Here is a 13,681-nt window from a genome sequence, read left to right on the forward strand (position 1 = left end):
ACGTTCTATGCTTACACTCTCTGAAAGCCTGCTGGGCGGTGTTTCCAGGTGTTGTTGCTATATTAGGCCTTCTAAGATTTCGCTGCCAGTTAGACCTTGCTATGCAAAGACCAGTGAAATCAGCATCTTCACACCTGGACCCGGAGAGTCCAGGTAGCCACTCCATCCCATAGTCTGTCTCCAAGTTGATCTGCACTTTACTTGTAGAAGTGGGGTTTTCTTATTAACCAAGTCAAATATTGTTTTTCAGGACATCAACCAGAAATTACCCTCTGTCTCCTCATACAGCAAGAAACGTGGCAACTAAAAGGTCAATGTTATGGATTTGATAAGAAACTGAAGTGTTAGTTCATTACCATCTGTTATTTGAAGTGTACTGAATTGATCGTGGTGGTCTCTTTGTGTATAGGGCAATTAAATTACAGTTAATAAAACTGTTCACTGTTGTGATGGAGTTTTATTTGATTCTAGGAATGGCTCTGAGTAACTTAAAACTACTTTTTATTTTTCCTTAAAGTGGGAAGGGTCTAACTAAAAAACAATTATAGAGTCATGCCGTGCGGAAACAGCCCCCTCAGCCCAACTTGTTCATGCCGACTAAGGTACTACATCTAAGCTAGTCCCATTTGCCTGCATTTGGCCCATATCCTAAACCTTTCCTATCCATGTATCTTTCCACATGTATTTTAAAGGTTGTGATTGTACATGTCTCAACTACTTCCTCTGGCAGCTCATTCTCTAGACTCACAACCTGTGTGCAAATGTTGATTCCCAGGTTCCTATCAAACCTTTCCCTCTCACCTTAAACCCATGCCCTCTTGGTCTTGATTCGACCACCCTGGGAAAACGACTAAGGCATTCACCCTATCTATTCCCCTCATGATTTTACACACCTCCATAATATCACCCCTTGGTCTCCTGCGCTCCAAGGAATAAAGTCCTAGTCTGCCCATCCTCCCCCTATTTCTCAGGCCTTCGAGTTCTGGCAACATCCTCTTAAATCTTCCCTGTACTCTTTCCAGCTGAATGGCATCTTTCCTGCAGCAGGGTGACTAAAATAGTTAACCCATATTGAATCAAACTGTGAAAGATTCTTCTGTGTTTCTTCCTATTAGGCAATCAGGAAGATTTATTTGGCCATCACTGACATTGGCAAAACAACTCATTCTTAGTTTACTAAGGCCATTCTGAGCACTTTAGGTCACTGATGCTTTGATTACACATTCCATGGGCACTGTTAGCTTTTCAATAAAAACATTTCACTTTCTACTATCTTCTACCTTGCTGAGTTAAATTTTGAGTCATCTGTACCTATAACAATTAAGAAACCTGAAGTGTTAAACTTATTTTTCTTTTTTGCAGATTGGCCAGAAAGCATAGTGGTTTCATCAGAAGAGAATAGAAGTTCCTAATATTTCTGCATGGATAAATGTTAACTAAATGTTTGTCAGTGACAGCGAATTGTGGCAGTTATTCTATGTTATGTATCCATAACCCACAAACACTTCTGCTTAAACGAAATAGACGCAAAATGCTGGAATAACTCAGCAGGTCAGACAGTGTCTGTGGAGAACATGGATGGGTGACGTTTTGGGTCTGGACCTTCTTCAGCACCTCTGCTAAGATTGAGTTATGATAGATAACTCGCAAATGATTGAATTTAGCACTCGATACTGCTGGTAATCGAATTATTGGCCTGCTTGGAAAGGAGCATTAATCTGAATGAAAATCAGAAATTTGGATTTTAAATGAACAAAATTATGGTGGCAGTAATGCCTACTATAGTAACAATCGGCAGCTTGGCTTTATAAAATCGTTAACATCTCCAGCATTTCCACGGATATCAAGTTTAACACTGCAATCACAGAAGCACTGCCCGTAATTGGGCCATGCTTCACAGACTGAGTTGTTTACAGCCTTTTCCGACTGAATCTAAGGATAGCTATGGAATTGATGTTAACTTAAAGTTATTTGTGAGCTTACCTTCTCATTAATTACCCTGAATTATTTTGTATCTTGTGACATAAAATCCAAATGAAGCTTTAACAGTTCTGAAAACTAAAATGAATAATTAATGAGTTATCCGGTGTTTAACACTTAAGTAATTAAGTTAATTATTTCACTGGATTATGGATTCAAAGTTTTTTTAAAAACTTCTAAAAATAAATAATTTTACATTTCAACTACCATCATCTTATATCTATGGTCCAGTCTTCATTTGGTGCATGTTTAAAATATTCATTAAATATTGTGTTTTTCCTTAACGATATGCTGTCTATGAGAATTCTTTAATACTTAGAGCATAACACATGGAACAGTACAGTGTCTGTGTTGAACATGATGCCAAGGTAAACTAATAACCTCTGCCTGCACGTGATCCATATCCCTCTATTCCCTGCATGTCCATGTGCCTATCTATTTTTCTTCCACAAGAGACTGCAGATGTTGGAATCTGGAGCAAATATCCATCTGCAGGAGGAGATCAGCAGATTGAGCAGCATCAGTCGAGGAAATGATGTTGCCCCAGCAGGTTGTTGGTCTTTATTATGTTTGTTCAACCAGCGTAAATACATCATTCTTCCACTATGGAAGAAGTCCCCATGAAGCGGCACTTGACAACATCCAAAGCATAAAGGGCCTGTCCCACTTAGGCGATTTTAAGGCGACTGCCGGTGACTAGGCTGTCGCCGAACGTTCGCTAGGGTGTCGCGGGCATGATCGTGAGGAGTCTTCAACGAATCGTAGCAGATCTCGGCGCCTCGCGGAAATATTTTCCAATTAGAAATTTCTCGGCGACAGCTGGCTACCAGGTATGGTAGCTTATTGCGGGCGCTGTCGCATGCTGTTCCCAGGTTTGCTAGGTTGTTGCAGATGCATTTAGAAGCACGTAATATTAAATTAAGAAAGTGCATTTGAAGATACCAGAAGATAGTTTTGTTTAACCAATTTATCTACCGTCAGGACATTTGACAGGTAGATTGGAGGCGACAGTTTGACGGTCAGGTAAGCGTGGGAATTTTGCGATGTTTCCGAAGACGGTGTAATCTCTTAGCCAGGTGCTAGTTTCACAAAAAAAGTAACTTGTATCGACCTGACTCGGAATTGTCGTGGTCATTGTCGTAGGGTAAAAGAAAATTTTGGGGATCTGCTACGACTTTGACAGTCGCCGGCAGTCGTCTTAAAAATCAGGTAACTGGGACAGGCCACTGATAAGTTCCACACCACTGATAAGTGAGGTCTTTGCAGCAACCTCAAGGATTTTGCCAGGATTTGTGGGACTGAGCTTTAGAGAGAGGTAGGGCAGGTAGAACCTGATTGCTTGGAGCACAGAACGCTAAGAGGTGATCTTATAGAGGAGTATAAATTCATAGGGTAAATGCACAGTTTTTTTCCTCAGGGTAGAGGAATCAAGAACATAGGCTTGAGATGAGAGGGCAACGGTTTAATAGGAAGGGGAAACAATTTCACACAGAGGGTTGGGTATGTGGATCAAGCTGCCAGAGGAGGTGGTTTAAAAGACATTTAAAATACATTTGGACAGGTGCATGGAATGGAAAGGCTCTAAGGAGTAGAGGAAAAATGCAGGCAAATGGGACGACCTTAGATGGAGCATAATGGTCAACATGGATAAATTGGGCTGAATGGCCTGTTTATGTGCTATATGTTTCTAACCTGCTTTGAGATAATTGGTGGCATTGTTAGCTTTGCCTTTGACACAGGAGTCACAGCGAAAATAACTATAAATGAAACTCGTTTTGAGATAATGTGTTCTGCATTTTAATCTGAATAGATTATGTTGCTATAAAAACATTGGAATAAAATATCTCCGCCTTTTGCATCTTTATAACCAACATTGCGTAAAATTTAATGAATACAAAGTCTTTGTGTGGTGTAGATTTTGATTTTCTATAACAAAGGAAGGGGTTTGAACAATAAAGTTAGAATCAAATGATTAGAGACAGCCTTGGCTGCGATTAAGACAAAGTTCTATGTAAAATCCTATGTAAAATTACAAAATCAAAAGAATTGCTTTTGGAGGGAGAGGTCTGGAGAGGATAGTGAACCCAGCAAAGATATCAAGATCATTCAATGGTAAATCATTTCCCATTAATTGAATATTAAGAGGAAATAATGTTGCCAAGTAGTGTCTGTACAAGGCATGAATGTCATAATGGTTTTCGTAGCTACTGGTCAAACATCTTTGCTCATTGTGACATCAAAAAAAATGAAAATAGTTTAATTTATCTTTTGTGCAGGATATTATCCAAGCAAATAAAGATATGTATTGGGAAGTATTTAAATTGTTGAATATAGGGTGGAAATTCATATTAATTACTTTAGACAGCTTCAATAGAACGTAGAATAGTACAACACAAAACAGGCCCTTCAACCCACAATGTCTGTGCCAAACATAATAAGTTCATAGGAGCAGAATTTGGCCATTCGGCCCATCAAGTCTATTCCGCCATTCAATCATGGCTGATCTACCTTTCGCTCTCAACCCCATTCTCCTGCCTTCTCCCCATAACCCTTGACATCCTTACGAATCAAGAACCTTTCAATCACCTTAAAAATATCCATTGACGTCCTCCAGGGCCTTCTGGCAATGAATTCCACAGATTCACCACCCTCAGACTAAAGAAATTCCTCCTCGTCTCTTTTCTAAAGGAAAGTCCTTTTATTCCGAGGCTGTGCCCTCTGGTCCTAGACTCTCACACTCGTGGAAACATCCTCTTCACATCTATTCTATTCCAGGCCTTTCACTATTCAATAAGTTTCATTGAGGTCCCCCCCTTATCCTTCTAAAATCTATAATAATGCCAGGTTAAAGTAATCTCTGCCTGTAATCCATTCCCTGCATATCCATGTGTCTATCTATAGAATATAGAACAGTGAAGCCCAGAAAAAGGCCCTTTATGATGGCAATGTCAGAATCCTACCCAACAGTTAGTTTAGCCACTCATCTCTAGTACAAAAACCACAATTTTTTATACAATTTTATCAATGCTTTAGCTATATCTAGATTGAATCAATTTACAGAGTGGAACAACACATGTAGATTCTACCACTCAAAGTGATTAATGTATGTGGTCAAGGAAGAGCTTCTTGCCCATGTATAATTCAGTTACATCATTTGTCAATCTGTTTAAAAAATATACTTCAAAATTGATTTTTATATTTTTTACTTCTATGCATATCTGAATTATTAGACATTTGAGCACTGTGCCATTTTTTCCAGTTTATCATGGCTGATCCATACAGCACAGAAACAGGCCCTTCAGTCCAACTCATCAATGCCGACCAAAATGCCAAGCTACTCATTTGCCTGCATTTCACCCATTTGCCTCTAAACCTTTTCCTATCCATGTACCTGTCCAAATGTCTTTTTAATGGTGTTATTGTACCTGGCTCAACTACTTCTGACAGCTTGTTCCACCACCCTCTGTGTGAAAAAATTGTCTCTCAGGTTCCTATTAAATCTTTCCACTCTCATCTTAAACCTATGCCCTCTAGTTCTTGATTCCCCTCCCCTGGGAAAAAAAGACTCTGCATTGTCTGGAAATATTCTTTTCTAGTTGAATGAGGGATTTGACACTCAATCTTCTGAGTCAAAGATGAAAGTTCTTGTGATAAAATAATTCCTAAATTTAAAATGGTTTTCTCCCGATGCCACATTAAGATAATTAAATGGATACAATGTGATTTTACTATGATAGTCTGTGTGCCAGGACATGCCATAATAGTAAACTAGTGAGGCATTGATCTGCTTTGTCTGAGTATGTCACAAATACATTTATGACATCTTTGTTTGATTTTTCAGGCACACTGAGTGCATATTAAGGATACATTGATTGTTTAACTACTGAAATATATCTTCCTTTAAAGGAAATCAATAGGGGTAAGTGCCTCTCAATTTAACACTAGTAAGAGCCCACTTTTCTGTACGGAAGGAGTCATTAGATGAGGTCACAGCAGAAGGGATGTAATTCAGTAAAAAGTGTTTGATGTATCTGTGGCCAGAGTCTATAACTGCAGTGTCTCTACTTTGGCTATTTAGCTGAGTTGTTTACCAGCCAGTTTATTTTTTCATACTCCATTTGACCGGATGTTGTTGATAAAGGCCGACCACTTTTTTGCTCAATTGACTGGAACAAGCGGAGCTAAATGACGGAAATGGTTTCCATAGTCATGTTTGACTTGTTCACAAGGTCAACCCTGTCCTCAAGCTACATAACCTCATCCCCCAAAAATATTCGCAGTTAGGATCAGGAATTTTGCTTGTTGTGAATTTCCAGAGTTGAAAACACATACATTTTGCCATTTCTTCTATCGCTGCTAAAATGTTTCCAAAGTGTTTATTACTGGGGTTGATCAAAAGTTTCAATTCCTGATCTAATTTAGTTGTTCATTGCATGGTTGATAGGCAATGAGAAATCTGTAGTTGGATTGGGTAGCAAAGACTGCAGAGGCAATCAAAGGGATTGATCTGAAGTGGAATCATGTAAAGATCAGTCATGAAGTCATGTAACACACAAACAGGTCCTTTGCCCCAACTCAGCCATGCTGACCAAGATGCCCCACCGAAGCTAGCCCCACTTGTCCATGTTTGACCCATGTCCTTCTACACCATTCCTGTCAACATACCTGTCCAATGCTTTTTAAACGTTGTTATTGTACCTGCCTCAATTTCTTCCTCTTGCAATGAAGATGTTGTGTTATTATCATTAATGCAGATGATCTTTTGCAACTTTGTCGGTGCCAAAACACGTTGACACTTGTGTACAGCCTAGGTGAGGTCTGCCACAAGTTTTACTGTACCTAGGTACAAGTGACAATAAAGTATCATTGACAATAGACAATAGACAATAGTCTTCATTGATTCCTCTTCATCCTCAACGTCCAGGTCATCTGGCATGGGTGGGAGCACTGGGCCAAAGGCTTTGCGTGCAATTGTGTCGTGTGCTGAGAGCACAGCCTGTGAATGGCAAACACAACTGGCTTTCACACGGGATGCCACTGCAATGGATTCAAAGGATATTTTTATAGACAATGGACAATAGACAATAGGTGCAGGAGGAGGCCATTCGGCCCTTCGAGCCAGCACCGCCATTCAATGTAATCATGGCTGATCATTCTCAATCAGTACCCCATTCCTGCCTTCTCCCCATACCCCCTGACTCCGCTATCCTTAAGAGCTCTATCTAGCTCTCTCTTGAATGCATTCAGAGAATTGGCCTACACTGCCTTCTGAGGCAGAGAATTCCACATATTACAACTCTCTGACTGAAAAAGTTTTTCCTCATCTCAGTTCTAAATGGCCTACCACTTATTCTTAAACTGTGGCCCCTTGTTCTGGACTCCCCCATTGAATCACTGAAGACATCGTGGAAACAATCAGAAAGACTGTATATGACAGGAAGATAAGTGTAGATGTCAGCATCTGAAGTGAGAAAACTAGACTGCAGGCAAATAATGTGGAAGAGGACTAGTGTCCTCTCCTGGGCAGGGTGTTTATCATGCCTGTTTTTGCGTATTTACCACCTGTAAATTATGTTATAATATTTACTGGAAAAAATCTGGATTCTATATCTTCTGCAAAAACAAATGGAGTTTTGAAATAAATAACCTACACGCATACAAAACAAAAATAACATATTCCATGGATGTGTACAGGGTTCACATGGATTACTTCTACCAGCCACCTGGTGAATAATATAGACAAGCTATAGGGGAATATAGCAATGCATTGTTCATGTCCTAGGAACAGAATCAGGCCATTCAGCCCATCAAGTCTACCTCGCCATTCAATCATGGCTGATCTATCTTTCCCTCTCAACCCCATTCTCTTGCCTGCTCCCTATAATCCCTGACACCCTTAAAAAAAATCAAGCATCAACGTGTTAAAAATATCCACTGACTTAGCCTCCACAGCCATCAATGGCAATGAATTCCACTGATTCACCACCGTCTGACTAAAGAAATTCCTCCTCACCTCCTTTCTAAAGGTTCGTCCTTTGACCAGATCATCTCTTTCAGCAATGTTGCTTGAGGAATAATTATTGGCTAGGATTCCCAGGAATACTGCTGTGGAATCTTTCACGTCAACCTAAGTTGGCATTCAGAACAGAACATTTATTGGTACAATGTTCCCTCATTGAAGTGTTCAGAAAATTTTCCTCGGGCTTTTCTGAAATTCAACAGCAAACATTGAAGATTTTGGTGGTGTTTTTGCTGAACTTCCTTGTTAATGAACTGGATGGAAGTATTGTTGTTTTGGGAATTTCCCCAAGAAATATTCTAATACTGGCATAGTTGGCCAATCAATGATTGGCATGGGTTTCTGCATCATCCGTGTCTTATTGGATCTCTCTTTTCCTCAGCAAAAACAATGATTGATAACAAGGAATCCAACATGTTTGTCAAGAAGCAAGGAAAATCTCCCTGGGAGGAAGAGGTAAACTTTTAGCATAGATGTTTTAGAATAATCGGAAGACTGGTCCTCTTTTTATCCAGCTGCAGAAGAGAAATTACAATGTTGCCATAAACTAATCCTTTTTCAACAGAGGTTGATATTGAAAATATCCAATATTACTTTAGTAAGAATATATTATTTAAACCTTATCGGCTGATTAATATTGTATAGGAAAAAAAACCTGCAGATGCTGGTGTTGTATATTGTATGATTAATTGTACATATTCCAAAAGTGATCTAAAGTTTCCAGCTATTAAGTATTTGTTTTCAGGGGCATCCAAATCCTCTAATTATTGAAACTAAAAAGGGAATAAGAAGAACATGACCTTTCTACCACATTGCTAAAGGACTGGCAAAATATTCTTTGCACATACCTGATACAACGATTTGAAAATAAAATGAAAACCTGTAAATATTGGAAATCTAAAATGATACAGGAAATGCTGGAAGGTGTTTGGGCTTATAAATCTTTGTCAGAATTGGGAAGAGAGAGAAATTCAAGTTAGTTTTCAGTAAAAGAGAAAATGGGGGAAAGATGTGTAGAGTGTATTCACATTCATTTAAAGATTGAGCTTTTAGAAATAGCAGATTCAGAATATTGTTTTAAAGCTAAATTAGGAAATTCAGAGCAGTATATGTATGAATGAAAATAAGTTTATAGTCCCTTTAACCAAATTTGACCAAGTTGACAAATCAAACTAAAGTAGTACCATTTGTCTGCACTTACCACATACAGTATACCTTCAAAGGCTTCTTATCCATGTATCTATCCACAAGACTTATAAATGTCGTAATTGTACATGCCACTTCCACTGTCAGCTCATTCCAGATACCCATTACCTTCTTTTTGATAAGGTTGCCCCTCAGGTTCCTGATAAATCTTCCCCCGCTCACCTTAAACCTATGCCTTCCAATTTATGGTGATATTGACTTTGGATTTTTGAAAGTTAACTTTCATGAGTGAACTGTACTTCAGGAAATGAACACAAATATGCCAAACAAGTAAGAAATCAGAAGATAGACACAAAGTGCTGGAGTAACTCAGCAGGTCAGGCAGCATCTTTGGAGTAAAAAGATTCAGGTCGGGACCCTTCTTCTGGGATGTCACCTGTCCTTTTTCTCCAGAGATATTACTTGACCCGCTGATCTACTCCAGCACATTGTGTCTATCTTTGATATAAACTAGCATCGGCAGTTCCTTTCTACACAAGTAAGAAATCAGCCTTAACACAAAGTGCTGGAGCAACTCAGCAAGCCAGGCGACATTTGTGGAGGGGCGTGGACAAACGATACTCTGCGATAGACAACATTTGTAACTTCTTAACTGCTGAGTTACTCCAGCACTTTTTCTCATGATTCCAGCATCTGCATTTTCTCGTGCCTCTAAGAAATCGGCCTTACAGTTTCCACCGATACAATAGTTTATCACATTCATTCATACTGACTGTTCCTGTGGTTACAGCGGGATTTAAATAGAACCATGCTTAAAAAAGATAATATCAAGATGATAGAAAAACTGCTTCATCAAATCCAAAGGCCCTCGATGATTGATTGCTGGAATGATATAAAACGAAGAAGGTATGTCAGTAATTTTGTTTTATTATACAAATCAGTACATTTTGTTCTCTTCTTCCTCTGCTTTTAGGTAAAGGGGTAAATGAAAACAACCCAGGCCATCAAAACTGCTATTAATTTGTAATTTAAAATTAACTCGTGAACAAAACATGCAATCAAAATAGTGTCTAGTGAACCAGAAATGCTTTCTAAATTTAAGTCCAACTAGCCACAGACCCCACCTCGTGAACAGCTTTCTCTCACTCGTACAATCTGTCTGAAGAAGGGTCCCGATCTGTAACGGCCCTCCGGAGATACTGCCTGACTCGCTGAGTTACTCCAGCACTTTGTGTTTTACTCAGGATCCCATGACTGCAGTTCCAGGTGTTTCTTGAGTCATGCAGCGATGAAAACAGGGCTTTTAGCTATTGGTCTGTGCTGACCATCAAGAATGCATGCACACCAGTCTTGCACTAATCCCATTATATTCCCCCACATCCCCGTCAACTCTTCCCAGCTTCTACCAGTCACTTCCCGGTAAGCAATTTAAGGCAGCCAATCAACTTACTAACCTGCCCGTCTTTAGGATGCGAGAGAAACTAGAGATTCCAGCGGACATCCACACAGTGACAGTACAAATGTGCAATCTTCACACAGGCAGCATTAGAGGTTAGGGTTGAATCCTGGCTGCTGGAGCTGTGAGGTAGCAACCTGGCGAGCTGCATCACCCTGCCACTCTATCCTCTTGATTTCATTCTTTAACCTTTCTTCTATTCATTTTAATGGATTTAGCATTATGGATAGTATGTACTTGTGTTTTCAATGGTGCGTTTTTGTAAGCATAACCTCTCAGTCAGCATCTAGTGCTGCTGGATGTCATCTTGGCCACCTTGATATCAAGAGGAGGAACATGCCAAGAAATTCCAGCCTGCCCAGATTGATATGATGTATGGACATTGTCAGGTGGCAGTAACAACAATGTAGGTCATGGGTCTTTGGTGTCACTTAATGGACTAGAGTGAAAGCTGTGGATTGGGCCGAGTGAGTGAGTTGGTGATTAGGATGAGGGTGGTGGTTGTGGATGACAATGAAGTTAGTGGTTGAGGAGCAAGACTGGTCCTCACGGGGGCAGTGGTGGGACTCATTGAAGGGTGCGTTCTCTCCCTTAACCTATCAATATCCCTTTGCAAGATCTTTGTGTCTGCCTCACAATTTGTTATCCACCTATCTTTGTAACATCAGCTACAGTTAGAAACATAGAAAATAGGAGCAAGAATAGGCCATTTGGCCCTTTGAGCCAGCACCGTCATTTAATATGATCATGGCTGATCATCTAGAATCAGTATCCCGTTCCTGCTTTTTCCCCATATCCCTTGATTCCGTTAGCCCCAAGAGCTATATCCGACTTTCTCTTGAATACATCGTTGAAGTTAATTCAACTTCTTCATCAATGTAGGTTGTAAATAGATTGCAAATAATTGAACGGCAGCACAAGGCTCTCTTCTGTGTTCATTATCCAGTTTCCTGCCCATCTCAATACACCATGGACAACATGTGTGTTCTTCTCATGTGTCTTGTACTTTTTGTACCTTACCGGATGCCTCTAGAAATCTAAAAAACACTATAACTACTAAAAGGCCACAGTGCTGGAGTAACTCAGTGGGTCAGGCAGCATCTCTGGAGAACATGGATAGGTAACGTTTCAGGTCGGGACTGATCTTTGGAAACCAGTTGTTACTACAGAGTTGCTGCCTGACCCACTCAGTTACTCCAGCACTTGGTAGGAAAAAGGGTCCCGACACTAAACATTATCTATCCATGTTCTCCAGAGATGCCGTCTAACCCGCTGAGTTACTCCAGCACTTTGTGTCCTTTTTTGTAATCTAGCATCTACAGTTCCTTGTTTCTACACTATAACTACGAGATCCTTTTATTCTCTGCTTCCACAAGAGGTTATTCTGTCTCTTATTGAATGTGGCGATACTGGTCAATTGAATATCTTGCTGGGCTGCTTCCAAACTGTGTTCAAGAATCAACCCAATTATTTCTAAGACCTCTGAAATTACCTCTTTTACCAGTTATTGAGCTTTTCAATAGAAATAAACAATGGGAATTTTCTATTTAAAATAAATTATCGATCATTAATGCGAAATATATCTCATTAATGTGCACGCATACTGGTTCCTTGGTGATTAATGAGATGATTCCTACAGTTTACACAAAGAATCAAGAGAAAATAATCTGAGAAAAATTGCAACAAGAAACCAGCTCTTTGCAAAACGCCTGCAACTGATCGCAGCCCAACCTGGAAGATACTATTTTGATCCAATCAGACAAAAGGTAACTTCTTGCATCTGCACAAGTGTGTTCTTTGACTAAATCTATGGAGTAGAAATTTGTCCTCCATTGTTGCACTAAAAGTACGATATTGCACAATATTAGGTGACCCCCCCCCCCTTCCCTGTGTCCCACCGCTTGGTGCAGCCTATTTTTCCCACTAACCCACACCTCTTCTTCCCCCATCCCTTAAGTGATAGGAGCAGAATTAAGCCATTTGGCCCATCTCGTCTACCGCCATTCAATCATGGCTGATCTAGCTCTCCCTCCTAAGCCCATTCTCTCCATAACCCCTGACACAACTAACTAAACAAACAAACTAAACCAAACTGCAGACATTTGTTTTCTTGCTTCTCAAATCTCCAGGCTTCCTCACTTACTCTACCCATCTGCCAATCTGATCTGCGAGGTTACAATGCAAAATGAAGCTTTCTTCAATACCTCGGTACATGTGACAATGACAAACCTAAACCTAAGTCCTCACCTGTATCCACATATCACTCATCAGGCTTTGTCCTCCCCTCACCTCTTTTACAGCTTTCTCCCCTCTACTACAATGTCTGAAGAAGTATCCCGATCTCAAACAACGTCTGTCCATTTCCTCCGCAGATGCTGCCTGACCTTCTGAGTTACTCTAGCACTTTGTCTTTTGCTCAATATCACACGTGTATTTGCACTTTACTTCATTGAAATCAATTAGGTTGACTGTCATGTGGAAAGTTCATGCATCACACTTTTACTACATAACATACCGCAGAAGTTGAATTTTTATAATGTACAATATCGTTAATATTATCATTATTTTGTTTAGAGAGATATTGATTAGGACTTAATTGACAAGGTTCACCCATGGCCTACACACAGTGCTGGAGTAACTCAACGGGTCAGGCAGCATCTCTGGAGAAAAAGGATGGCTGACGTTTCAGGTTGGGACCCTTCTTCAGACGCATGACATCACCCATCCTTTTTCTCCACAGATGCTGCCTGACCCGCTGAGTTACTCCAGCGCTGTGTGTCAATCTTCGGTATAAATCAGCATCTGCATTTCCTTTCTACACACTGTGTAGCTTTTCTTTAAAGAATGTACATGTTTGCAAGCATGTGGCCTTTATATAATTTTAAAGCATTTCCATGGTCTTCCTCTTGTATGAAGATATACATTTTATATTACTGTAATGCAAGAGTACAGGAGTAAATGGGGGAAAGATGTGTAGAGTGTATTCACATTCATTTAAAGATTGGACCCAAACAGTCCTTCCAGGTGAGACAGAGGTTCACCTGCACCTCCTCCAACCTCATCTATTGTATCCGCTGCTC

The sequence above is a fragment of the Rhinoraja longicauda genome, chromosome 29 (genome assembly GCF_053455715.1).
Source record: "Rhinoraja longicauda isolate Sanriku21f chromosome 29, sRhiLon1.1, whole genome shotgun sequence".
NCBI lineage: Eukaryota > Metazoa > Chordata > Chondrichthyes > Rajiformes > Arhynchobatidae > Rhinoraja > Rhinoraja longicauda.